This window comes from Lycorma delicatula, chromosome 5, assembly GCF_047948215.1.
Source record: "Lycorma delicatula isolate Av1 chromosome 5, ASM4794821v1, whole genome shotgun sequence".
Classification (NCBI taxonomy): domain Eukaryota; kingdom Metazoa; phylum Arthropoda; class Insecta; order Hemiptera; family Fulgoridae; genus Lycorma; species Lycorma delicatula.
The window spans coordinates 35,921,710-35,947,847 of NC_134459.1; the positions used below are offsets into that span (position 1 = coordinate 35,921,710).

The 26,138-nt window shown below is 27.9% G+C and overlaps 1 long non-coding RNA gene across 1 annotated transcript; it reads left to right on the plus strand.

Moving 5' to 3' along the window:
* Nucleotides 1–257: 257 nt before the first annotated feature.
* Nucleotides 258–25,382, plus strand: LOC142324849 (uncharacterized). Its single transcript, XR_012756413.1, has 4 exons — nt 258–272; nt 17,855–18,034; nt 21,680–21,929; nt 24,679–25,382. It is a non-coding gene; the product is annotated as an uncharacterized LOC142324849 (long non-coding RNA).
* The last annotated feature ends 756 nt before the right edge of the window (nt 25,383–26,138 follow it).

The following is a 26,138-nucleotide window of genomic DNA, read 5'->3' on the forward strand; positions in this document are numbered from 1 at the left end:
TAAGACAGCTTTGTGTTAATGAAATTTCTCCCAACTCATGATGTCTATTAATAGAAATTTTTTTCAACCAGTCCCTCCACATATTAAACACAAACAAGAAAAGAAATCATTAATCAAGCACTTATTTTAAAAAAGAGTACAATTGTACAAAAATGTCAATATGTAGACACTATTTGTAATTATTAAGAAGTTGGAAAAGCAATGTAAACAATTGTAGGGCTTGTTTTGTTTGGTTTATGGCAGAGAATTATAAATCTTTACACGATTAATAAGTATGTATTATTATTATTATTATTATTATTATTATTATTATTATAATTATTGTCATCATTATTATTAATGTGGTAATTAGTAGGAGTTTTATGATTAAGATCTAAAAAAAAAAAAATCAATTCTGTGTTTTTTAAACGAAAATGTTGAATATTTCTTTAAAATATTCAAAATATCTTTTGAATATTTGAGTTTCAAATAACTATTTAAAATATAGCAATAACCAACGCCTTATTACCGACTACTTCTTGAATCTTCTAACGACAACATAACGATATACTTAACTAGATTGTCACCAGGGGTAGTAATGGTTTAAACCAAACATCACGTTTAATAACTATCATAGTTAAGATGTGCTCGTAATCTATTCTAAAAATTGATGTGCTTTCAAAAATATTTATTTAAAACAAAACTTTAATCCAAAATCTAGCTGCCGTTGTACGAATAAACCCATTGTATGTAATGTAAAGTTACAAATAATATTTACCTTTACGGCTGTAACTTTATTGCGGCTGTAGAAGCATAACTGTAAAGGAATTGTATAGCGATCAGCCAAAAATTTAGGTAACGGAGGTTTCACAAGAGATGAAGATGCCCCCTTACTTAAAAAGCAAACTTCGGATCACTCAATATAAATTTTTTGAAAAGAGCTCAAAAAATATCTAAATATTAGGAGTTGATGGCATTATATTTTGGAAAAAATTAAAGGGCAAAAGATAATTTTGTCAATTTAAAATTTTTCACTTTTTAGAAAATTAAACTTTAGTAGGAAGAAAGTACTTAATAAATTATTTAAAATTACAAAGTTTAAATTCAATTGAATTGCGGCATAGGGGGATATTCATCATTATTTTTTTTAACAGTTTTTGCCTTATATTTTGATATTCAGTTAACAAAAAAACATTAAATTTGGTACAAATTTAATGTTTTGAATCGCATCAAACAAGGGGCATCACTCACAACACTTCTTGTTTAATTTTTTTTTAGTAAACAATGTTTGTTTGTAGCCTTGTATGCTCCAAATCGGGCCAAATTACTGAAGCAAATAATTACTTCAATAAATTAAATTTTATGTCCCAAAGACATACAATTTTTTTTTAACTTTAATTTTCAAGATGAAAAGTTAAATTCTGTCTAGCATCAAAACAGATGACATGGAAACGTATTATAAAAAAGGAGGTTCCAAGACAAACCTTGGTATCACCAATAAGTAATTAAACTTTTTTTTGCAATTTTTTATCATTTCTGATACTTTATCGATTACTCAATTTGCGAGTGTTATTAAAAATATTGTGTGAGGTAGCTGCCGAGAAAGGATCAAATGGGAACCAAATTTTTTATTAAAATATATAATGTTTTTAGCATTAATACTATAAATATTACAGTGCAATTCGATGATAAATACGCTATTTGGTCAAGAGGATAAACAGGGATTCAAATATTTTTACTGTTAAATTTGACTTTTTTTTTTCAATTTTACTTCTAATAATGTAAAAGTTTAATTTGATGAAGGTGTAAAAATCGGATCCAATAACAAAAAAGAATATCACTGCGGCGGAGTAAGAAGAAGGAAGTCAGATGATGAGGAAGTAGCATTGGTGGTATGGAGAAGTCTACTGTACAGAGTAAGCAACATAAAACCGAACCCATAACGAAATTTATGAAAGACTCATACACAACCACTGCGACTAGTGGATATATATTACTAATGATTGTTGCTGTCGTTTGTCAGGTGGTTGGTTACGTGTCGTCAGTGCAGTATACGTTTTCTTGCAGTGCAGTATTGTGAGTGCAATAGTGTTTGTGTAAAATGCCTTATTCAATTAAGAAGAGGATAGCTAGAATTAAGTCCTAAATTCGATCTGTATCGTTTGAAGAATCACGTCAAGTATTCGTAAAAATTTTTCCGAATGTCTCTATCCCAGCGACGAGTAGCATACACGATTTAGTTAAAAAAAAACGGAATACAACAGGTTAGGTTTCAAATGTAAAACGAAATAGGTTAGCTTTCCGTTAGGACTCAACAGGCCATTGCCGATATTGAAAGGAGAATTACTGCCAGACAAAGAAAATTACTACGCAAGTTATCCCTGCAATCTGGTTTAAATACATATTTTGTCGTAAAATTCTACATGATTTAAAAATCAACCCATACCGTGTTACAACTGAAGGAGACAGACAAACCGATACGACTTGACTATTGCAACTGGCTTCTCGAAAACATTATTGGTGAACAGATAGACCCGATGTTGTCATTACAACATCGACGAGGCATGTTCTCATTAATCCGGCCATGTTAATTCGCTGAACACCAGGTATTGGATAGTGAAGAATCCTTCCTCACTAATCGTATAGTGGGACCAATATTTTTTGATCGAACTGTCATTAGACAGGTTTACCTCACAATTTTCGAAGAATTCTATGCGCATTTAACTGATAATGAAAAAGAATTCCTTTGGGGCTACTTAAAGGAGAGCGTTTGTGCATATAATCTCCACAATATTGGTGAACTGAAGGTGAAGATTCAACGAGAAATTAACTCAATTGACAACAACGTTTTGCGTCAAACGACTCTCGATATGATCAATCGAGCAAAAAAGTACATCGATGCCCTGGGTGGTCATTTTGAACATTCTTTGTAACAATAAGGTAAATAAATACAACATTTAAATTAAGTTTTACGTTTTTCTTATTTAATTTATCCGTATCATTCATAAAATTTCATTCCAAAATAACCTATTGATTCTGCAGCGGTTACGTTATGGGTTCGGTTTTATGTTGCTCACCTTTATTTCTAAATGACCAGTCTACACGAACAGTCACACTCTAAAAAGAAACATTTTATACAAATTGTTATACAGTCATTTCTCCTAATTACAACGAAACTTACTTCAAAAATTTCCATAAAAAATTCATAAATTGGTTATGAAGTAACTGGATTATGACACAAAAATAAGATAAAATTAAAAAAAGGACATAGCTTCACCCAGTCAATAAATTGCCTTATATTTTAATAAATTTTATCTTTCAAAAGTTTGAACTGCCTACCCCCATATAAACTTCGAAAAAACCTCGAAAGACACCAAGAAAAAAGTAGTAATATTTAAACATTTCAGAACATATTGCAGATTTATTCAGATTAAAATACAGTTCATATAAATAAAATTAGGAAATTAGGAAGAAAGGAAAAACGTACTGCAGAAAAGATCCTGACAAGTATGATTTAGTATGTACAAGACTACACTTCATTTACACTCATACATATCATCCTCTGAAGAATTATCTAAACGATAGTTACCGGAGGCTAAACAGGAAAAGAGAGAGAGGAAATTAGGAAGAGGCCGATGCTCTTTAGAGTGTACCACCGTACAATCTGCTCCGCTCTGCACGCTGTTATCCCCTTGTGAAAGACAGCTTCAGCAGTACCCCAACCAAATCTACTATGTACATGGTCCGACATATAAATCTGACGATTTTGTAGTAATTGTTATGTTGGCAGCACTGTCAATGAGAAGGCGGGAGTGTTGTACATCGACAGGTCTATTCATGCTATTTCAGTAGCCAGTATGTCGTGGTCGGGTGAACAACAAGCGTTTGTGATTGAAGCCTATTTTAAAAATAATGACTCTGTTATTGTAACACAACGTTTATTTCGCAGACATTTCAATTTAAATCGACACGCGTCTGTTCCTAGTAGGACTACGATATTGTTGTGGATGAAGAATTTTAGGAACCCATCATCTGCTTTAAAAATGAAACCAACAGGACGGACTGTGAGAACGCCTGAAAACATTAACACTGTAAGGTTAGCTGTTACGCGGTCTCCACGACGTTGAGCAGCGACACATACTGCTACGCTAGCCATTTCTGATCGATGTGTACGACGAATTCTTCATGCCGACCTGAAATTCCATCCATATAAGATGATGTTAGTGCAGCAACTTAATGCAAATGATTGGGCGTCTCGCAAAGCAGCTTGCGAGGTCATCCTCGAAAATGTCCACCAGGATGCCATTATTCTTTTAAGTGACGAGGCGCATTTTCATCTGTCAGGATTTGTGAATAAACAAAATTACCGTTATTGGGCTTCGCATAATCCACGGCAAATTCTTGAAAAACCACAGTCAATATGTTACAGTGTGGTGTGCGGTTTCAAAGTTTGGCATAATCGGCCCATAATTTTTTAAGGAGTTAAATCGCAGAGTAACAGTAACATCTCATCGATACGTAAACATGTTGAATGAATTTCTGCGATCGAAACTGAATGACATTGAAGGACATGAAATTTGGTTTTAACAGGATGGTGCCACCGCCTATACGGCGAGAATCGCAATGGATGTTCTGCGAGAAACCTTTCCTGGATGTTCGATTTCCCGATTTGGCGACATTCCTTTGCCAGCGCATTCACCTGGTCTGGCTGTTTGTGATTTTTTTCTGTGGGGGTATCGCATACATAAAGTCTTTAGTAGTCGACCACAGTCAATTGCAGAACTCGAGGAGGCCATTCAACGAGAAAATTGAAGCAGTTTCACAAGTGATGATTGAGCGAGCAATGTCAAATTTTAAAATGAGGTTAAGTGAGTGTGTAAAGAGTAATGGTAAACATTTGGACGACATAATATTCAAATAAAAAAAAAATCCATGTAACTAATTCTCTATAAATTGCAAAAATTGATCTTTAATTTGATATATTAAATGTTTTAATAGTATGAAACACAGTTTAATTATTATCCCTCTAAAATCGTCAGGTTTATATGCCGGACCCTGTACAACTTACTGAAATTATCTTTAATTATTATCTTTCTTCCTGGAAGTAAACTTGATATTTTAAGTCAGACTGGTATGTAGATAGATCTTCCGTAATAAAATTTAGTCAACTAAAATATACTGGCATAAGGCACAAATTCCAACTAGCATTTTAACAATAGATATAAAACAGCAATTCACTATTTCACTACAACTGAATTATATTTAGAGCTAAAATAAACTGAAAACTTCAATAACATAAATTTGTTAGATTATACGCCCACCGATTATATCCTTCGCTTCTACACTTGACCTATGAAATAATGTCAAATTTTGAATCATTTTTAAAAGGATATATAAGCCATATTTTTGTCATACACGTATTCCATTCAGTTTGATGAATATAACGAAAATATTTAAAATTTATTAATCTATACAGAGTATTTAAAACTATCCTAAATACACTTTCATATTATAAAATTAAGAAAAAATAATCATTTACATGTTGTAATCATTGAAATACAATTTATAAAAATATTTTTTTTTATTAATTTAATTGGTTTTTTTTAATTATATATTTATTTTTTTGTTATTTTTTACTACATATTCATGTATGCATTTTTACTTATTACTTTCTTCATGAAAACTTTTGGGAGCATGTTCAGGCATACGTTTAAACAAAAAATAATGTAGTTAAAATTTAAAAAAAAAAAACAGTTACTATAAGTATGTTTATTAACATGGACGTTTACTGTACATCATTTTTATTTGTTTCGTGAAGGTCATATTGGATGGCCCTCTATCATGAGATATTTTAACATATTATTTACTTATAGATTTTCATCAGGAGAAACAAATTGTAAATTTTTGTTCTAGAGCATAAAAAAAACCAAACGTATTTTTCGAATTTGATTTTCTAACGACACAAAAATTAAAGAAAAAAAAATGTTTTACAAATAAGATAATATAATAATTACTTGTTGATAATAATAAAAATGAAAAGAGGAAAACTAATGTAAAATTTTCATTATAAGTAGTCTAAAAAAATAAACACTTAACAGAAATAGAAATAGATTATTTTACTAAAAAAAAGAAGCTATCTACACTTGTGCTAATGAAATATTCATTTAATTTATGTGGAAGTATTAAGGTGTTGAAGTGTTTACGTGGTAATTTTACCACGCTGTAATATAGTGATCATAATTGTGTGCTTGGCCTATACATTTTTATCTAATATAACAGCATATCGTTGACTCACTATTACCGTTAAATGGAAAATTAACCCCTGTTTAATAAATACAAGTCGAGTATTTTAAGATAAATCTTTGGGATTCATTTTATAAATTATCTTAAATGTCACTAGGAGCTGATAAATTTAAGAAATTTAACTTCGCAACATATTAATATCAGTTTTATATCAGTTTCTTTACTTTTTTTATGAATAAAAAAATATTTTTTATATAAAAAAAGTTAATATCACATCTTTTTTTAACATTAATAATAATTTTGTTTATAAAAAATTTATATTAAATGAAACTAACCTAATAATTAAGTACTTAATTTAAATGTAAATAATGTAAGAGAGAAAAATTTTCATTTAATATATATATTTCTAATTGAACAATCTGAAAAATAGATCAAATTTTACTTTTCCGTCTAGCACTATAGCAGTAGAATGGAAAGTATTGTAATCTGACCAATTTGGGCATAATTTGGGGATGGAAATTTTCCCGATATTCGTATGTACGTGTGTATGTTCGATGTAGCACACTGAATCGCCTTATATCTCCAGAACTACTGGGCCGACTTTTACCAAATTTGGTCAGATTATTTCTACGGGATTGATGGCATTAAATGTTCAACTTAAAAGATCAAGAGGGTGACGCTATAAAGCAATGCCAACCTAAGGATCTCGAGATTTCGCCTAAATATGGTCTAATTTTTCTTAGGTAAATTTGTTAACAATTAAAAAATAATATTTGCAAAAAAGAAAATTTTGCTAAATCGCACCCCCACCCCAAAAATGCTCTGAACTAGTGGTTAAATGAGTATACTGCGTCAACAGTACACCCCGAAAATCCTCCCACCACCTTTTTTGTGTGTTTAACCACCGGGTCCACCGTTAGGTATTGCTTCAGAGGATGATATAAATGATTTGTAGCGTGTATGAAAATGCCATGTCTGACCGGGATTCGAACCCGTTACCTCCGGATGAAAAGCCGAGACTCTACCACTCGCGCCACGGAGGCCGGCACCTGTGACTCAATGATATCACTTTCTTTGACACCACAAGGAGCGCTAGTGTAGCACTGACGTGCTAAATTAAGTTGTATGTATATCCGTGTGTAATGCACATGACGGGAAGTTTTTACAACTCTGTTGTCAGTTTTTTAATAAAAAAACCCACAGTAACAGAATAATTTTTTTTTCTGTGGAATCTCTTATGTGATTGTCTATTTTGTAAAACAGCCCTACCTTATATCAAATTGAGTGACAAATGAAAACTGCGATGAATTATAAATTTGTTATTCTTCTCTGATCTTTTACTTTTTTAAAAAAATTCTTGTTATATGTCTACAAATGATGACTTTTTACTTTGAAATTGTTAAGAAACCTGTGAAATTTATCGGTTGTATAACTTTCAAAGTTAAATCTGCTTCTTCGAATATTGGTAGAGAATGTAAATAAACTTATTATTTAATAATTTTATTCCAAATAAAATGCTATAAAACTAATTTAAAATTGAAACCCTAGGACTTACATTAAAATAAATGTTCTTTAAAAAACAAGGATTCTTTCTTTTCTTTTTGAATAATTAAATTACTGCGGTTCTGAAGAAAAAAATGCAAATAAAGGCAAATTATCTGTTTTTTTTTTTAAAAAAAACAAAAATATATATATATATATAATTACTCGCATATCATATTAAATTAAATTGACATCTCACGGTCCCATATTTACTTTTTTAACTACATATGAATATATAAAAAAAAATTAAACAGGAAAATTTAAACATAAAAATCTAGCAACTATTATTATTTTAACTTAATGGCGTTTTTATCTCGCATGCCAATAGCGTGCGATACCTAAGGACAGCATCTGGATCGCCGTCTGACGTGAAGTCGTCAGAGAGAAAAGGACGCAGCTTAAAATAAATTCAGGAAGATATAGTGCTAGGCACGGGAACGCAACTATCATTATCTAACAAACAATTGCTGTATTCAGCGCTCCTGAAACCAATTTCTTTGTTTTTCCTGTTTAGCCTCCTGAAGATAATCTTTCAGATAATCTTCAGAGGATGAATGTATGAGTGCAAATGAAGTGTAGTCTTGTACAGTCTCAGTTCGACCATTCATGAGATGTGTGTTTAATTGAAACCCAACCACCAAAGAACACCGGTATCCACTATCTAGTATTGAAATCCGTATTAAAATTACTGACTTTACTAGAACTTGAACGCTGGAACTCTCGATCTCCAAGTTAGCCGATTTGGGAAGACGCGTTCACCACTAGACTAACTCGGTGGGTTTCCTGAAACCAATTTGAACCTACGGAATCCAACTGTGTGGTACGATAAATAACATTGAAGTCGTACAGCGATTTCAGAACAAACTATTGAGAAATATAACACAGGCGCCCTGCTTTACGAAAACACTGAAATTCAGGATTTTTTGGAATTGACAACCGTTCAAAAGGAGATACGGCGATTCGGTACAAGACTCAAAACGATTCAAAACGTGACTGACTAAACAAATATGTAAACTGGCTCTCAGTTAACCTCCTGGATTACAGCGAAGACGTTCCGCGCATAAAGCAATTGCATATAATAATCTGTTTTTTTTCAAAGATTTGACGTGAATCAACTATACTAGGGTGTTGTGATCGTCAAAATTCTTTTTTTCCGTTTCGCAACTTACTTTAGCTGATTCTTTGATTTTTTCACTATCTCTTTGTTTGACTGATTACTATTTGTTTGAATGACAAGATTATTGTTTTTGCTTTTTCTTTGTTTTTTATGACCTGAACTTTATCCGTGTTCCTTGGACTCATCTTTATATGTATATATTTATGTTTACTCTGTAAATATGACTATATATGCATGCCTATACTTTCAATGGAAACCCCTATCTCCAATTAAATTTTTTACATTTAAACCTGTAAGTTGGAACCGATTCTAAATTAAATACTACGGAAAAAAAAAATATATATTTTTTTTCAATAATCAAGGTTTTGTTTTATGAATAAAACGTAACTTTTGGAAAATTTATACCGATTTATGTGTGCATAGTATTATAGTGAAAACTGTAATGCCCTTTGCTGAACAGAGGAAATTCTTGGAAAATGTTGTTTAACTGATGATGGGTGACTAAACATCGAAAACTAACCTTGGAACAAACCGAAATTAAACATTTTTAACTCTCCAATAAGGAAAAGTTGCTGAATAATTCATTATAAGGTGACTTCTGTTGGACGGTTCCACCGGCAAAAAATTTCAGAAATTAATAACAGGCTTACTTTTTTCTGAAGTTTTTTAGTAAGTTTAGGAATATTAAGTTTTTCACCATGTAATAATGCTAAACAAATAATCGTCAATCAAAAATAATGTAAAGGGACATTATGATATCTTAACTCCAGACGATTAAGTAAAAAAGAATATTTCTAAATTGAAGAGAGATATTTGGATCTCCTGAAGGATTGTGGTATAGTTGGTCATCCACTAACTGACTGAGCATTGAATTTACCACTTAAAAAGGTTTGTTTGCGCAAATTTTCTCTGGTGATATCATGTCTTTGCAAATCTTTAATCCTTTTTCTTATTTTTAGTTTTTCTATTGCTTCTGTCTGGATATAAGTGTTACGGTTATGAAGACCAGTAGAATTGCTACTTCCTTGTTGTTTGTTTGAGTTTCGTTAGGAAAATTTTGCCTAAGATCTAATCAATACTACTTACTACCTGGTTGCTAAAAAAAAAAAAGTCAAACATGGTATTGAGATATTTTTCGGGAAATGCCATACCTCTAGGCAATTCTAATTTATATTTGTTTGTATGAAATATATTTTCACTTTTAATTTAAAATATATTAAAAGTTAAGTTTACAGAAAAGCATGTTTCACATGCTAGCGTAAAGATATGAAAACATATCGTATTTTCGAAGAAACTATTATAAAAATAAAATATATATATATATATATATATATATATATATATATATAATGACCTAAGTACGATTATTTACAAAAAAATTAAAAAACGGTACTTTGATCAGAATTAATAGGATGCGTAAAAGTTACCATACAGTAATATTTTTCTGATATCATTAAAAATTTATTCAAATAACAAACATGGAAAAATTTATCAAATATCATGCAAAATTAAAGAAAAATTTTATGAACAGAAACAAAAACTTTCTACGAATAATTGTTTTATTACACTAAAGACTGAGTTAAAATTATCTGAAATACTGTAAATTACAGTATTTACATTTAACAAAGTTACGAGGGCAAAATCTACAAAGGTTACGCCGTGTCTAATTCTTTTTAGATCATAATTTATCGAACATCATTCATTAAATTAATAATAATAATTATTATTATAAAAATCAACTTTATAACAAAAACAAATAACAAACAGCGTAAATTAATCTGAGAAAACCTTCCTTGTATTCCACTAATACTAAATTTTATGTTTGCTACATGATTTCTAACAACATAGTTTCCATTTCTGAAATATTTGACTATTAAAAAACGATAAAACGAACCGAACCAGTTCGAAATAAATTCATCATCAGGGTACATGAAAATTAAAAAAAATAAAATCTACTCCAAAAATGTATATAACTAAGCCACGAGTATGTATATCATAAAGTTTTAACATTGTACAAAATCACAGCTTAATAATTTACAAAAAAAAAATTATATTATTACATCATAGTATTAATTAAACACAAAAATATTATAAACATCTATTTTAACGAAAATAAATCAAAGAAGTGGATTTTCGCTTTTTTGTCGACAGAGTAAACCGCTCCCGTTTAATAAAATTTTTTAATCACGAATAAACAATTTTTTTATCATGAATAAAGTTTTACTTAATAAATGCTTGATAAATAAAATTTTCTAATAAAAATATTAAAGCAAAAAAATATTGATTATTATATGAGTAAGTGTATTTAAGTGGGTTGTGCTTTATTGTACTTCAGCATTTACGAATGAGATGATATGTTGTAAGAATCTTTTTTAATAAACAGTTTATGCCCGTGTCTTTCTAACCTTTAAAACAGTACTTTGATATTTTCAAACGTCAACTGATTTTTTATTATTAAAATTTCAACACAACATCATTATCGATAATAAAAAACATACTTAATAAAAAATTATGCATTGTATTGGAATATATTAATAATTTTATTAATTTTCTTAGAAATTATATTATTTTAAACAGTTAATTTTTAAAGAAATAAATAAATTTTAAAAACCTGCCACGAGGTATTATTTTTAACGATTCATATATTCCGTTGATTCATGTAAATATTAAAAATAAGCAATCTTTTCATGAAAAATCATCTGTTTCAAAACGGTCCATCTAATTTTCTTACACCAAAGCGCAACTACAAAAAAATTAAATTTAATCCGTATTCCTAAAATCAATTAATTAGCATGCACTTACAGTAACTCTCTGGACTTAAACGAGAATACTTACTACCAATTCACTAAAATTCAACATTATTTACTCGTAAAATTATTATTCATACGAGTAGCTTAGAAATAACATTTATATCGTGTGATGAAATTCTTTTCTTTGATTTTACTACTATCCGTTTATTCAATTTTAATTTCTTGGTTTTAATGTCGCTGGAAAAGATTTTTGGTTGATCGAAATCATCAAATAACTAAAGACTCTCGTGCGGTCAAAAACCTACTGACCGCATATATATTTCATTAGAGGATACGGTGAAATGACAATTTTGTCATTCCTAACCGGGATTCGAACCCGGGACCTCCGGACGAAAGGCCGAAACGCTACCCCTCGCGCCACGGAGGCCGGCTAAGCATTACGTATTGCTACTGATAGCTAGTCATTACTGTAGCAGTTACATATAAAAGTAATTAAAATATAATAAATCAGCGAAAATGAATCAACTTCTATTTGCTAGTTAATCAACTTTTTCACTTTTATTTATGGCTCAAGAAAGTAAAACGCTCCTGTTTTATAACCATTTCTAATCATTAGAATAACATAATGTTTATAATGAATAAAGTTTTATAAAATAAAGTAATTAAAATATATAACTAACTTTAAGATTAAAATTTTAAAGACAAGGTTAAGTATGCAAAAGTTTTGATTGTTTAATTACGTGTATGTATATTCATAAGTTTAAAATTTAAAAATAGTTTACTACAGTGATACTGAATGTGAGGATTAGTTACATAAAATCCTAAGTAACTGGATGGATGAATATATATGAATTAATTTATTATAATAATAAATTCGTTGCTTTTTTTCCTACGTTTGATGTTTTATGTGTACGTATTTATCTTTTTGCCCATTTTTTTGCACAAATGTTCAGTATTTTACTTGTATTTTAACTTAAAAACAATGTATAGTTTAGAAAGAATTTAAAATGGATAAAAAAATTTATATCTATCATCCGCCAATTTGTATTAATTTCATTTTCATATACAAATCATCACTAGTTCGATTAAGATATATTATGAAAATCAGTGAATCCTCGTTTATAGGGAACAGACACACAAACCAAGAAAACATATTTCATTTTTTTTTCTAAATAGATTATATTTATTACCACCAATAGGAAACAATTTTTTTTTCGAATTTTATGAAGAATTTCTGTAATATTTTTATAAGCCTGTTTTGAAATTACCAAGTTAAATAAATTTTTTTTAAATATTCCAAACGGGTCGATAATGAAATTACTTACTTTTAACGAGTGATAATTATATAAATTTTGTTTGAAGATATCCCACATTGTGGGATATGCTAACAATATTAGCATATTTTGGGTTGGAAATGTTACGTTAAACAATTACTTACAATAATAAAAAAAAATTAAAAACAAACAATTTCTAAGATTCTTACTTTTTACGTTATATAATTAATCTGTAATTCCATAATAAAAAAAAAATTAAAACGATGAATGTGAATAATATGTTAGTTAGGTAATGATGAGATAGACCCACCGGGTTGGTCTAGTGGTGAACGCGCCTTCCCAAATCAGCTGATTTGGAATTCGAGAGTACCAGCGTTCATGTCCTAGTAAAGCCAGTTATTTTTACACGGACTTGAATACTAGATCGTGGATATCGCGGTGTTCTTTGGTGGTTGAGTTTCAATTAACCACACATCTCAGAAATGGTCGAACTGAGAATGTACAAGACTACACACACTTCATTTACACTCATACATATTATCCTCATTCATCCTCTGAAGTATTATCTGAACGGTAGTTACCGGAGGCTAAACAGGAAAAAGAAAGGAGGTAATGATGTGATAAATTATACAAATATATTTTTCCTTAAAAGTATAGTGATTAAGCTAATAAATAAAACAGAAAAAACTCAAAATAAATTAATATAAACAAAAACCCACCGTTTCAAAATTGAATGAAAATTTGTGAAATATCTATACGTACGTTACAATATGCGTAGATATACATTTTATACATACATTTTTAAGTACAAAACTGAAGAATCATTCCCTTAGTTTCGAATATTTTTTTATAATTTTATTTTTAACAGTAATTTAAATAAAATTATTCTTTACTGAACATTGCTGTTTATCTATTTGCTAGTTTGCTATATCGTGTGTCATGTAAGAATACTTGGGCCGATTTTAACCCGACTTTCCGGATAAATTTACCTTTGCTTTAAATCTAGCCTGTATAAAGGGATTAAAAAAATACTTTTTGCATGGTTACTAACTCAGTATAAGTTTTATTAGTATTAAAAAAAAATTATCAGTATGAAATTTGGATCAATTTTTAAAGAAATTTTATACATTAATTTAAAACAGGCTGTCATATTCTTGTTATGCATTTCAGAAAGTATATTTTAGAAAAAAAATTAAATAATAAAACTTTAGAAAATTTTGTGTAGACCATTAGGTATTTTAATATTAACAAAGAAATTTTCCTCCCTGCAATAAAGAAGAACTGAATACTGGAGAAATTCAATTGTTAGTTTCCAATTTTTATTCCTGGTAATTACTAATAATACAGGTACTATCTTGAAATTAGAAAATTTAATGAAATATGAAAACGTTTTAAGAATTTAATAATTAATTGAATGATAATAATAGAATACTGATTTTAAAAAAATGGTTGTAGAACATTTGTTTCCTTTTTTTCTGATCATCACCATTCATTACAAGTCATACGATTCAGTAATGTGTGTGCGCGCGCGCGCCGGTTTAACCACATGAAAAAGTAAAATGAATGTAGGTTATTTCATTTTCTTAATTTTTATAAGTAATTCCTGAAGATTAATTTTTTTCATTCTTTTCCTGACCACTAATATTGCGAAGCAAAATATAATGAGGGGATAAATATTGTGTGTAACGTGACCTATTTGAAGTTAGTTTCACAATATTTAATGAAATTTCGTCATCTGTGCTTTTTAAAAGGGATGCATGTTGATGGAAAAAATAATTTCACGTCAGATATTGGAGATTAAAAAAATATTATAGACTGGATGAAAATTGCTACTGACATTGGATACTAAATATTAAACAATTTAACAGGAATCGTCACTAATAATCAATATAAAAACATAACTACTAAAAAAATTACTAAGGAAGGCTGTCAGATTGTATCGAGAAGTGAAGGGTATCCGGAAATTAAATGAAATGCTGATAAAATGGGCTGGGCGGTGGAGAGAATAAAGAAATCAATACAGGAAGTCAATAATTTTTTGACAAATTCACTAACTTGTCACAGAAAAGGAAATACGTTTTTAGTGAAAAAGAAATTTTAATTTCTTAAAAAACACTAAACTTATTAAAAAATACAATAATAATAATTGAAAAAAAGCATTATAATTTGTACAAAAATATAATTTCTTTGGCTTTATATATTTTGATACTGTGTTACTGCCATAATTTCTTCACTGCCGCTGTAAAATGATTTTTTGTTTGTCTTCAGTTATTTGACTGGTTTGATGCAGCTCTCCAAGATTCCCTACCTAGTGCTAGTCGTTTCATTTCAGTATACCCCTACATCCTACATCCCTAACAATTTGTTTTACATATTCCAAACGTGGCCTGCCTACACAATTTTTTTCTTTCTACCTGTCCTTCCAATATTAAAGCGACTATTCCAGCATGCCTTAGTATGTGGCTTATAAGTCTGTCTCTTCTTTTAACTATATTTTTCCAAATGCTTCTTTCTTCATCTATTTGCCGCAATACCTCTTCATTTGTTCATCTGATTTTCATCTTCATCCACTCATCTGATTTTTAACATTCTACTATAGCACCACAGTAAAATGATTAAATATAAAAAATATTTTTACTATACGTTGCAGTTTCCGATTTTTAGTTTACAAAAATCATAACACAATGACTTGTTTCTACATTTGTGTAAAAATCTAATGTTTACAACAAAATAATAACTAAGCCCATTTACTAATATTTAATACTATCTCCCCGTCCCAGCCTCGCCAGAACTATGTGGTTACTTGCGTTTCCCGTAGCGGTCAATCTTTTTGTTTTATGTTTATTAGTCAAGTAAACGGAAGTAGATGCAATGACTGTCCAGTAGATGCAATGTGTAAACCAGTCACACATGCAATGACTGTGGTGGTTGAGCCATCCTCATAACACCTTCGCATCCCTTAAAAAAATCGGAATAAAAAATAACCCAAAGTGGTTTTTAAATACTTATCTGAAGAGTATTTTCAAACCCAAATCTACTGAATATTTTGTTTACTATACTTGTGATTGGGAAAATTTACAATCATTGTTCAAAACATTTAACCTTTCTTCACCCGATTTCAAGGTCGAATTTCAAAAATCTAGAAATTGGTACTCACCAAAGATGATACTCACCAAAAGTCAGGCTGTATGTTAACGTTTTACAGAGAAATGAAAAAAATAACAGGAGTAAAAAAATTTAAAAATCAATTTTACCTTTTAAACTTGGAATGAAACTCAAAAAATCTAGAAATTGGTTTTTAGATGTTCATAATCAATCAGTTCAAACTCAGCTCACACAGTGACAGACACTGGCAGTTCACAATTCATTAAGGTTTGTGCTTCAACCGGCAAATTTCCACTAATATATATGCACTCGTATTATACATATAAATATATTTTTTAGAAATTTTTCGAAATGAAATATATCCAAAAACATTCCCAGTTATGCCAAGAAACATGGGTAAAAGTATATGGGTAAAGTAACGAAAGATCGGGTAGTTTTTTATCCGAACAAACAAAAACCCTCTTCCTCTTTACATAATAGTATGCATCGATTTCTTTATTTAATGTAAATTTAATTCTATTATTATGTAATATTATTTATTCGAATCAGTTCAAACCCTGTTCACAGTTCATTAATTCACTGTATTCAAGTTTTTGTTGCAACCGGAAAACTTCCACTACTAAATATATTTTTCTTTTTCGAGAAATATATCCAAAAACCTTCTCCGTTACCAAAAAACACGAGTAAAAATCTAGTAACGATAAATCTGGTAGTTTTTTTTCACTTGACCCAAACAAAAAAAAGCCCCTTCCTCTTTATAAAATAGTGTATATAATAAATTACATATAGATAAAAGTGCAGATGTTACAATTTTTAAAACAAGTTTACGCTACAAAATCTATTCAAGAAAACTTTTACTGAAAAGTTAAGCCAGGATGATAATTTCAACTGCTAAAAAATTATCTTTAATAGACTGCGGAAAAATGTTATACATAAATATAAATAAATAATAATTGTTAACTTCTCGGTTGGATATCAAAATAACATGAACACAAAATATTCAGATCCAAATAAGTCAATATGCAAATAGTATAAATAAATATAGATACACAGGTAAAATATTTTGATCACAAAATATTATAATTCTTCGGGTAAAAACATTTTACAACATTATGGTATAATTACTTAAAATAAAACGAAATACAAAACAATAACACAACGTTATTAAAATGCGAGGCTTTATGGTATTGTATTTATATATATATATATATAATACATCCGGTACCTCCGGATGAAAGGTCGAGTTGTTGTACACACTATAAATACTACCTTATTATTTTTTTATGTATGCAATGTTTACTGGGTTATTATTAATGGTTGTTTTAAAAAAAAACATCTAAGTTTAGATTTTTATTTAGATATTTTTTAAACTGTTTTTGCAGGTTTTTATCTTCTTTTTCAATTTATTTTAGTAACAGTTAATATAACTCTTTAGTTGAAATTTTCGTTTTTTAATGTATTCTGTAATTTATCAATTTCACTATTTTGTCACTATTATGACCATATGATAATGAATTAATTATGAAGGTTACATTTAAGATCATACATTTTACAGGTATAAGAAAATTAATTTAAGTCCTGTAATAAAATGAAACGTAAATAAATTTACTAATTAAGCCAAAAATTATGCATACAAAAAAAAATAAATAAATAAATGGAATATTTTAAAATTATAATAATATTTTCATAATGATGATTAATAAGCAGTAAATTAATAAACGATTTTTTAGGATATATATAAAAAAAAAAACGTTACTGCATAAAAACTAAATATACAACGCATTAAAAAAAAGAAGAAAATTAACATGCCAATCGTTATAACATTGTTCTTGTTCACGTTCAAGGCCTTTTAACACGATGGTCCCCTATGGCTAGCCTATGACGTCAGATGTTGTCTGCAGTACTATATAAACTCGCTCTACTCTCCACTTGTCAATCACACATCGTTTACTGTATCACATATTGAATATACTTGGCTGACGAGTCATCAAGTTCCTACGTTCTTCGTAGCTTCACTTTTTAAGGTTAGTTATGAAATATAAATTATATTTATTTATTTGTGTTGCATTCTTTTATATGAGGTAATATAAGCAGATCTTTTAGAAAAAAATGTTAGTTTTATTTAAAATTATTTTCTTAGTTTATACAATCTTCACTTATTAGTTGGCCAATAAAATAATTGTTAAATTTTATATAAATAATTGAATTATAATTTACAATTACTGATTATAAAATCATAATAAGATAAGTATTTTAATATTTAAAAAATATATAATATATTATTAAAAATAAAAAAATTAATACCGAAATATTTATAATTTCTTACCTGTTTTTTTATACGCTTGCGTAATGTACAACATCCCGATTATCGGTTTAATACTTTATTATTGTTTGTTAATATACAAATAAAGTTTACTTATTACGTCTGTCAATCATTTTGGAGAATAATAAAGTAATTATACTGTTTTAGAATTATATTTAAAAAATATCCTCTTATAAAAATTAATTTTTTTTATATATGCTTTAAATATAAAATGTTATTTAAGAATAAATTTAAAAAATAAAAATTATTTTTAAATAATAATTATAATTTAAACATGTAAACTTGCTATCAATTAAAAATACTTACAGTAACCCAACGGGTTGGTCTAGTGGAGAACTTGTCATCGCAAATCAGCTGATTTCGAAGTCGAGAGTTCTTAGGTTCAAATCCTAAAGTAAAGGCACTTACTTTTATACGGATTTGAATACTACGTCGTGGATACCGGTGTTCTTTGGTGGTTGCGGTTTCAGTTAACCACATATCTCAGGAATGGTTGACATGAGAATGTACAAGACTACACTTCATTTACATTAATACATATCACCCTCATTCATCCTTTGAAGTACCTTACGGTGGTTCCGGAGGCTAAACAGAAAAAAAAAACAATAATAGTTAGAGTAAATATTATTAAAAAATAAGGTACTTACGTATTAACGCCACCGCAACTACAGCTTTATTTAAAAACAAAGTAGTCAATCGGATTTCGGTAGAAAATGAACAGTCTCTTTATTAATTTTAATAAATGGTTATTTATATTTATTTATTTTATAAATATAATTTAACCAAACTTAACCTACGCTCGCTAACCTTGAGTAATTAATACCGTAATTTTTTGAGTATTTATTTAATGAATTCAGTAATTATTGCAATTATTTATTATTTATATAATTAAAACACTCCTGTTAATTAGTCAAGGTTAGCGAGCGTAGGTTAAGTTTGTTAAATTATATTTATAAAATAAATAAATATAAATAACCATTTATCTATAAAATTAATAAAGAGACTGTTTTGAATCTATGTTAAACTCTATATCGGCCCATTTTCCACCGAACTCTGATTGACTACTTTGTTTTTAAATAAAGCTGTAGCGTTAATACGTAAGTACCAAATATAAAAGAAACAATTTTAACTTATTAAATCTATTTTACGTGGAAATTTATTAATCACGAAAACAACATAATATTTTTTTATTAAAGTTTATACATTTTATAGGATATTAAAATTGTCTATTTGCCAAAGATATCTTTTAGAAAAAATACGTTTTAATTGCCTTTGTTATAGAAAAAAATAAATGTTATCAATATTTTTCGATAAAACTAAATTTTTGGTTAGGTTTTACCCGATTTAAATCAAATAGTCATAACCAAGATTTCGGAATATTACATCTAGCATGGCTCTTATTTCAACTGAGTAATTAAAATCAATATATATGCTTTAATGTTCCTTTAAAACTACATCAAATCGTAATAATATACTTTAATATAACTACATTAATATGTTTTAGGTGCTTAAATTAATCGACATTAATTTATTTCCTTTGGTATTTTTAATTTATTATTATTTAATTTGTATTAGTATGTAATATTATATTTAAAAAAAAAATTATTTCATTTTAATTAAAACTTATAACCTGAGCAGTATTTTACATTTCTCATAACAAAATTATTCTAATTTACATTAATTTTTAAAACAATATTAAATGCTTAATCGGTTTATTTTTATTAATTATCGAACGTAAATACAGAACAATAGAAATAAATGTATTCTTTCATTACAATGAAAGAAACGGAATGAAAGATATCAAAACGGTTTCTGTGATACAGTAATATAAAACAATGAAAATATTTTATAAGAAATTACATGTAATTTAAGGAATATGAGTAAAATTAATTGTACGTTGGTATTATTTTATTTTGTAATCACAAACAATAACTGCGATAAGGCTCATTACATATACTGAATTAGATCAGCACATTTTTTATTTATTTTGAAACAACTGAAATTGGATTAATGATAATGAAGATAAGCAATGATATTAGGAATTAAATCACGGTTACAATTTAAAATATGAATACATTTATTACATGTTATTTTAAGGATCATAAAGTAGATTTACTGCATTAAAAAAACAAACATTATTGGTAAATAATTCTGTGTAATGATTGCATGTAAAGTAAAACTGGAATAAATAGGTCAATTTAAAAATATTCTGTCATATTGCATTATAGGAAATTTGATTAACAACTAATTTTCAATAATTGAAATTTATGTCACCTCAAATGAATTTAAATTTATTAAGTGCATTGAAATTAAAAAAATTGATTTAAATAAAATATATACATTAATATATATATATATATAAATATAACTTTAGCTATTTTTTATCTTTAAAACAACAAAAAAAATAAAACCACACTGTTTTTATTTTTTCTTATCTTACAAAAACATTTTTAATTTTGCAACTTCATGAAAACTTTTTATTCCTCAAAAAATATAAAACTGCAGTTTTATTTAAAATGTTTAAATCAATCCCTAAAAATGTAGACAAGGGGATGGAAAAACAGTACTTCTGAAATTATTGCCCTGATGTACTAAGTCCTATTTATTTTAAATTATTATTAAGGAAAAAAGTAGAATTCTAGTGAGCTGAGGACATCAGTTCAATAATACATTACTAATTACATTCAAATTTTCTGAATTTTTTTCATGAAATGGCGCAAATTATATTCAACAATAAACAAAATGTTCTTAAAAATATTTTCTTTTCCATCCCAAGGGATTTGATAATGAAATTTTGAATATTGGAAAAAAAAATCATCAATTGTTAGAGATATTTTTATTTAGAATCCGAACTAATTATTATTCTTTCAATGTCTGTCAAGTCTTCAATATAATTTTATACTTTTATGAGGAACATTTTTTCAATTCACCCTTTTTATTTATTCTTAACATGTAATTTTTCCAATTTTGCAATAAAACAAAGTACGGTCACCTCCTGGTAATGTTTGTCATGTAACGCTAAAAACCGTTGAATAAATACGAATAACGGTAAACCCCCTATCCACCTATAACTACTAACCTGCGTAATTCAGATCATTTAAAGATCCAAATCCTTTTCTGACCAAACTGTTGCTCAGAAGAAATTACAATACACTGTTTTAACAAATTGATCTGATTTTGTGATTTATCAGTATTTTTTCGCAAGTATAAGGATAATCAACTCGGTGCGTGTTGAAAGTGGTTCGTGGAACCATGGCTAGAAGGGAAAGTATAGTCTGAATTTAATAAAGTAATAAATTACAAGATTATTAGCAAGGATTTTAATTGTGTTATGTTTTTTTTACAGACAAATCAACATGTTGATCGGTTCATCATCACGTTTTGTTGCTGGACGCAGTGCAGTCCAAACAGTTTACTGGAGGACCGCAAAAAATTTGAAGGATGGTGAATCACAAAAAATAATCAAAACAAATCGTACATTTAATTATCCAGTAAAAACAGATACAGCGAAGAATGAACTTCCAGCATCAAGGTTTCAATCGCAGCCCATTCGATCATACCAAAGGCCATTTTAACATAATCATTTATTCGTAAAGGTAAAAGATAATTTTTCGTTATTATAAATACTACAAACATGCACACACAAATGTATATAAATAAATAAATAACAAGTAAAGCAATAAAATAATTTTTTAACATGAAGAGATATTATAGCTGCTTTTACTACAAAACAAACACAATGATTAAAATGTAAAGAAAATAATTATTTTTCATTACGCGAATGAAAAATTATATTTCTAAGAGAATTTCAAATGAATTACTTACTTTATTATTCAAATATACTATAATAATTTATTATGAACATCAAATCGATATATTTTATTTAAAATACGACTCTATTGCATTCTAATTCATATGAATATAGAATTTTAAAAGTAATGAAAAATTTTTTGTATCCAAAATATGTAAAATATATGTTTCCAATTTAAAGTTAAACATTTTATTGCTAAAAAAGTTTAATTAAACGATAATATAAGGTTTGTTTAATTAAAAAATGAGTCTATACGATAACATACATAGTTCTTTTTATTCCCTAGGTATTATATTTTTTTAGGTAGATTTCATAAGAAACCTACCTATTGTAATGGGTACCATGATTCTACTTCCGGAAAATTGCGAAATATCTTCGCGTTTCACATTCCCCAGACCCCAAAACCACCGTCAGTCCAAACGTTTATATATACATTTATATGTATTTATATACATATATATATATATATACATTTTTTTTTTTTTTTGTGTTCAGTCATTTGACTGGTTTGATGCAGCTCTCCAAGATTCCCTATCTAGTGCTAGTCGTTTCATTTCAGTATACCCTCTACATCCTACATCCCCAACAATTTGTTTTACATACTCCAAACGTGGCCTGCCTACACAATTTTTCCCTTCTACCTGTCCTTCCAATATTAAAGCGACTATTCCAGGATGCCTTAGTATGTGGCCTATAAGTCTGTCTCTTCTTTTAACTATATTTTTCCAAATGCTTCTTTCTTCATCTATTTGCCGCAATACCTCTTCATTTGTCACTCCAAACATACACTTTCAAAATCTTTTCCTGACATTTAAATTAATTTTTGATGTAAACAAATTATATTTCTTACTGAAGGCTCGTTTAGCTTGTGCTATTCGGCATTTTATATCGCTCCTGCTTCGTCCATCTTTAGTAATTTTACTTCCCAAATAACAAAATTCTTCTACGTCCATAATCTTTTCTCCTCCTATTTTCACATTCAGCGGTCCATCTTTGTTATTTCTACTACATTTCATTACTTTTGTTTTGTTCTTATTTATTTTCATGCGATAGTTCTTGCGTAGGACTTCATCTATGCCGTTCATTGTTTCTTCTAAATCCTTTTTACTCTCGGCTAGAATTACTATATCATCAGCAAATCGTAGCATCTTTATCTTTTCACCTTGTACTGTTACTCCGAATCGAAATTGTTCTTTAACATCATTAACTGCTAGTTCCATGTAAAGATTAAAAAGTAACGGAGATAGGGAACATCCTTGTCGGACTCCTTTCTTATTAGGGCTTCTTTCTTATGTTCTTCAATTGTTATTGTTGCTGTTTGGTTCCTGTACATGTTAGCAATTGTTCTTCTATCTCTGTATTTGAACCTTAATTTTTTTAAAATGCTGAACATATATATATATATATATATATATATATACATATATATATATATATATTTCATCTGTGGACACGATATCTGCCGTAATTTCTACGCCAATCCCTTCAAATTCATACATAAAATATAACGACCCAAAATCTCGGCCTAGTTGGTTAATGGGCAAAATCGGATCGTGGGGTGGAAATTGGGGGGATTTTTGGAAAAAAACAAAATATCGCTGTAACTTTCTTATTAAGTAAAATATCGAATTCATTTACAGTTCCTACTATTCTTTAGATAAGGGTCTAAAACGTATCTAAATAAATTTTTTGATATCGCCAACCATTGGTCCAGGGGATGAAAAAATGGAGTTTCGAAGACAAAAAAAATCATACCTCCCTTAATAGGCACAGTTGAATCGGTTTAAAGTGGTCGTTAATCCTGTAAAAATTACCTAAAACTTTTGTTTGAAACAGTTTTTGATATGACCAACCCTTACAACAAAGGATGACCAAAATGTTGCTGGAATTGTAAGAAAATGGGGCTTGTCGTATACTAAACATGTGAACATTTTTTTTTCACATGCAACTATTGTTGTATTGAGTAAATTTGAAGTTTTTCTTAACTTTGAGGTGAAAATCTTTTTTGTCCCGTACTTATCACTGGTGAAATCTACCTCCGCCTTCCGGCGTGCCGAAAGGGATTTTATTCTTGGAACGCTAAAATTCAAAGTTTTTACTTGTTGATAAATATTTTTATTCTAATATACTAATCTTCCGACAAAGGAGAAATTCAATCTGTTACACTTCGTTTAGAAATACGTCATTACTGAAAAAAATTAATTAAAATTTAATTATTATATATATATAAAACTAAAATCTAAACACATAAATTAAAAACTGATGAACAATTAAATTTAAAACTGATCAGGATGTGAAAGCTCGCGTTAATCTACAACTGTTTTAAAATTATTTAATTGCATAGTTTCAATAGAAATTATTCTTTAATCGGCTCTAACACAATTATCTATAAAAATTATGAATATTTTTTTTTATCATCAAAAATATAAATTTTATAACTTGAAATTAATAAAATATTATCTTCAAGAAAATATATTTATTTAAATCTGTTCAAATAAATATACGCAATTATATTTTTATGTTCTTTTTTTCAGAGTATTAAACTACAGTTTGGTATTAAGAAGGAAATGTATGGAAAAGGTTCATCAGTGAGAAGAAAAATCTCCAAAAAAAAAAAAATTACATTCTAAACTCGTATAAACCTATTTGCTATTGTTATTATTACTTTTAAATTTAATAAAAAAAGTTGTATTATATTTAAATTTTGTGAATATTTTTTTTTAAATGAATAAATGTTATTAAAATATAATTTAAAAAGTAAAATTGTAAATATAATTAAATAACTGATAAAATTTTTTCGCAGTTTATTATTATTAACTAATATATAATATAATAAATTAATATATAACACGTAATAATAAATACATTTAAAAAATACTTTTAATTAATTAGTTCTACACTTTTTAATATTTTTGTTAATTACTCTCACTGATGTTTCTACTGCTGGATATAAATTTTTGTATAAAATTATGTATATATTTTTATTATTACTATGATTATTTATTTATTTATTTTTTAACTAGTCAGATAATTCGTTGTAGAAATATATAAAAAAAAAATACTTTTGTAAATATCAGTAATCATCAAATATTTTTATTGTAACTCAGAATCTAAATTTATGTAAATATTTTTAATGTATTATAATGTGAATATTTTTATACTATTCATAATTTAAATAATTCTATATGTTTTTTTTACAATGATTATAAAAATAAATTATTTGTTTTAAATTTAATAATTTTTTTTTGTTTTTTTTTTTTTAATAAACGACCATTATATATTATAAAAGTAGTGTCATGTTATATAATGCTGTGTATGAGTGTGTTCTTGGGCATCTGTATGAGTTTATCATTGAACTAATTTAATGAAAGACTATAATTTCAGTGAGGATGAAATTCTATCGTATATTAGTTATAAACGAAAATGTTTGAAATATCTCTCTGAATATTGGAAAGTACTGAAAATTGTTATTTATTGAGTTTAGTTTAATGAAGCTGCAAAAAACAGTCGATATAAAAACGTTACTTAATTTTATACAGACGAGTAATTTCAAAAGTTTCATTTATTTTTTATTTTTCAAAGTAGTAATTAATTTGTAACTTTTATTTTTTTATCTATTTAAAAAAAAAATAGTAATTAAACTTTATTTTTATATTAACTTCTCTTTATTTATTATTACTGCAACATTTGAAATATTCATAAAGTTCAACAAAAGGTGCTAGATTTATTTATAAATATATAAAGTTTATTTTTAATTTAATTATATACAAAATCTTAGGCCGCCTACACATTGACTAAATACATAAAAAATATATATAAAAAAATATAACCCATTATTTGATAATGTTTGTTTTTATAGACTATGAAGTGTAGGCAGAATTATTTTTTTACTGATCAATTTTTAGATTACTGCTGACTGAAAACTATTATTATGGATTGATTTATTAGAAGAGTTCCTTACGTACCTCTTATCATGTGCTTATTATCAAACTGT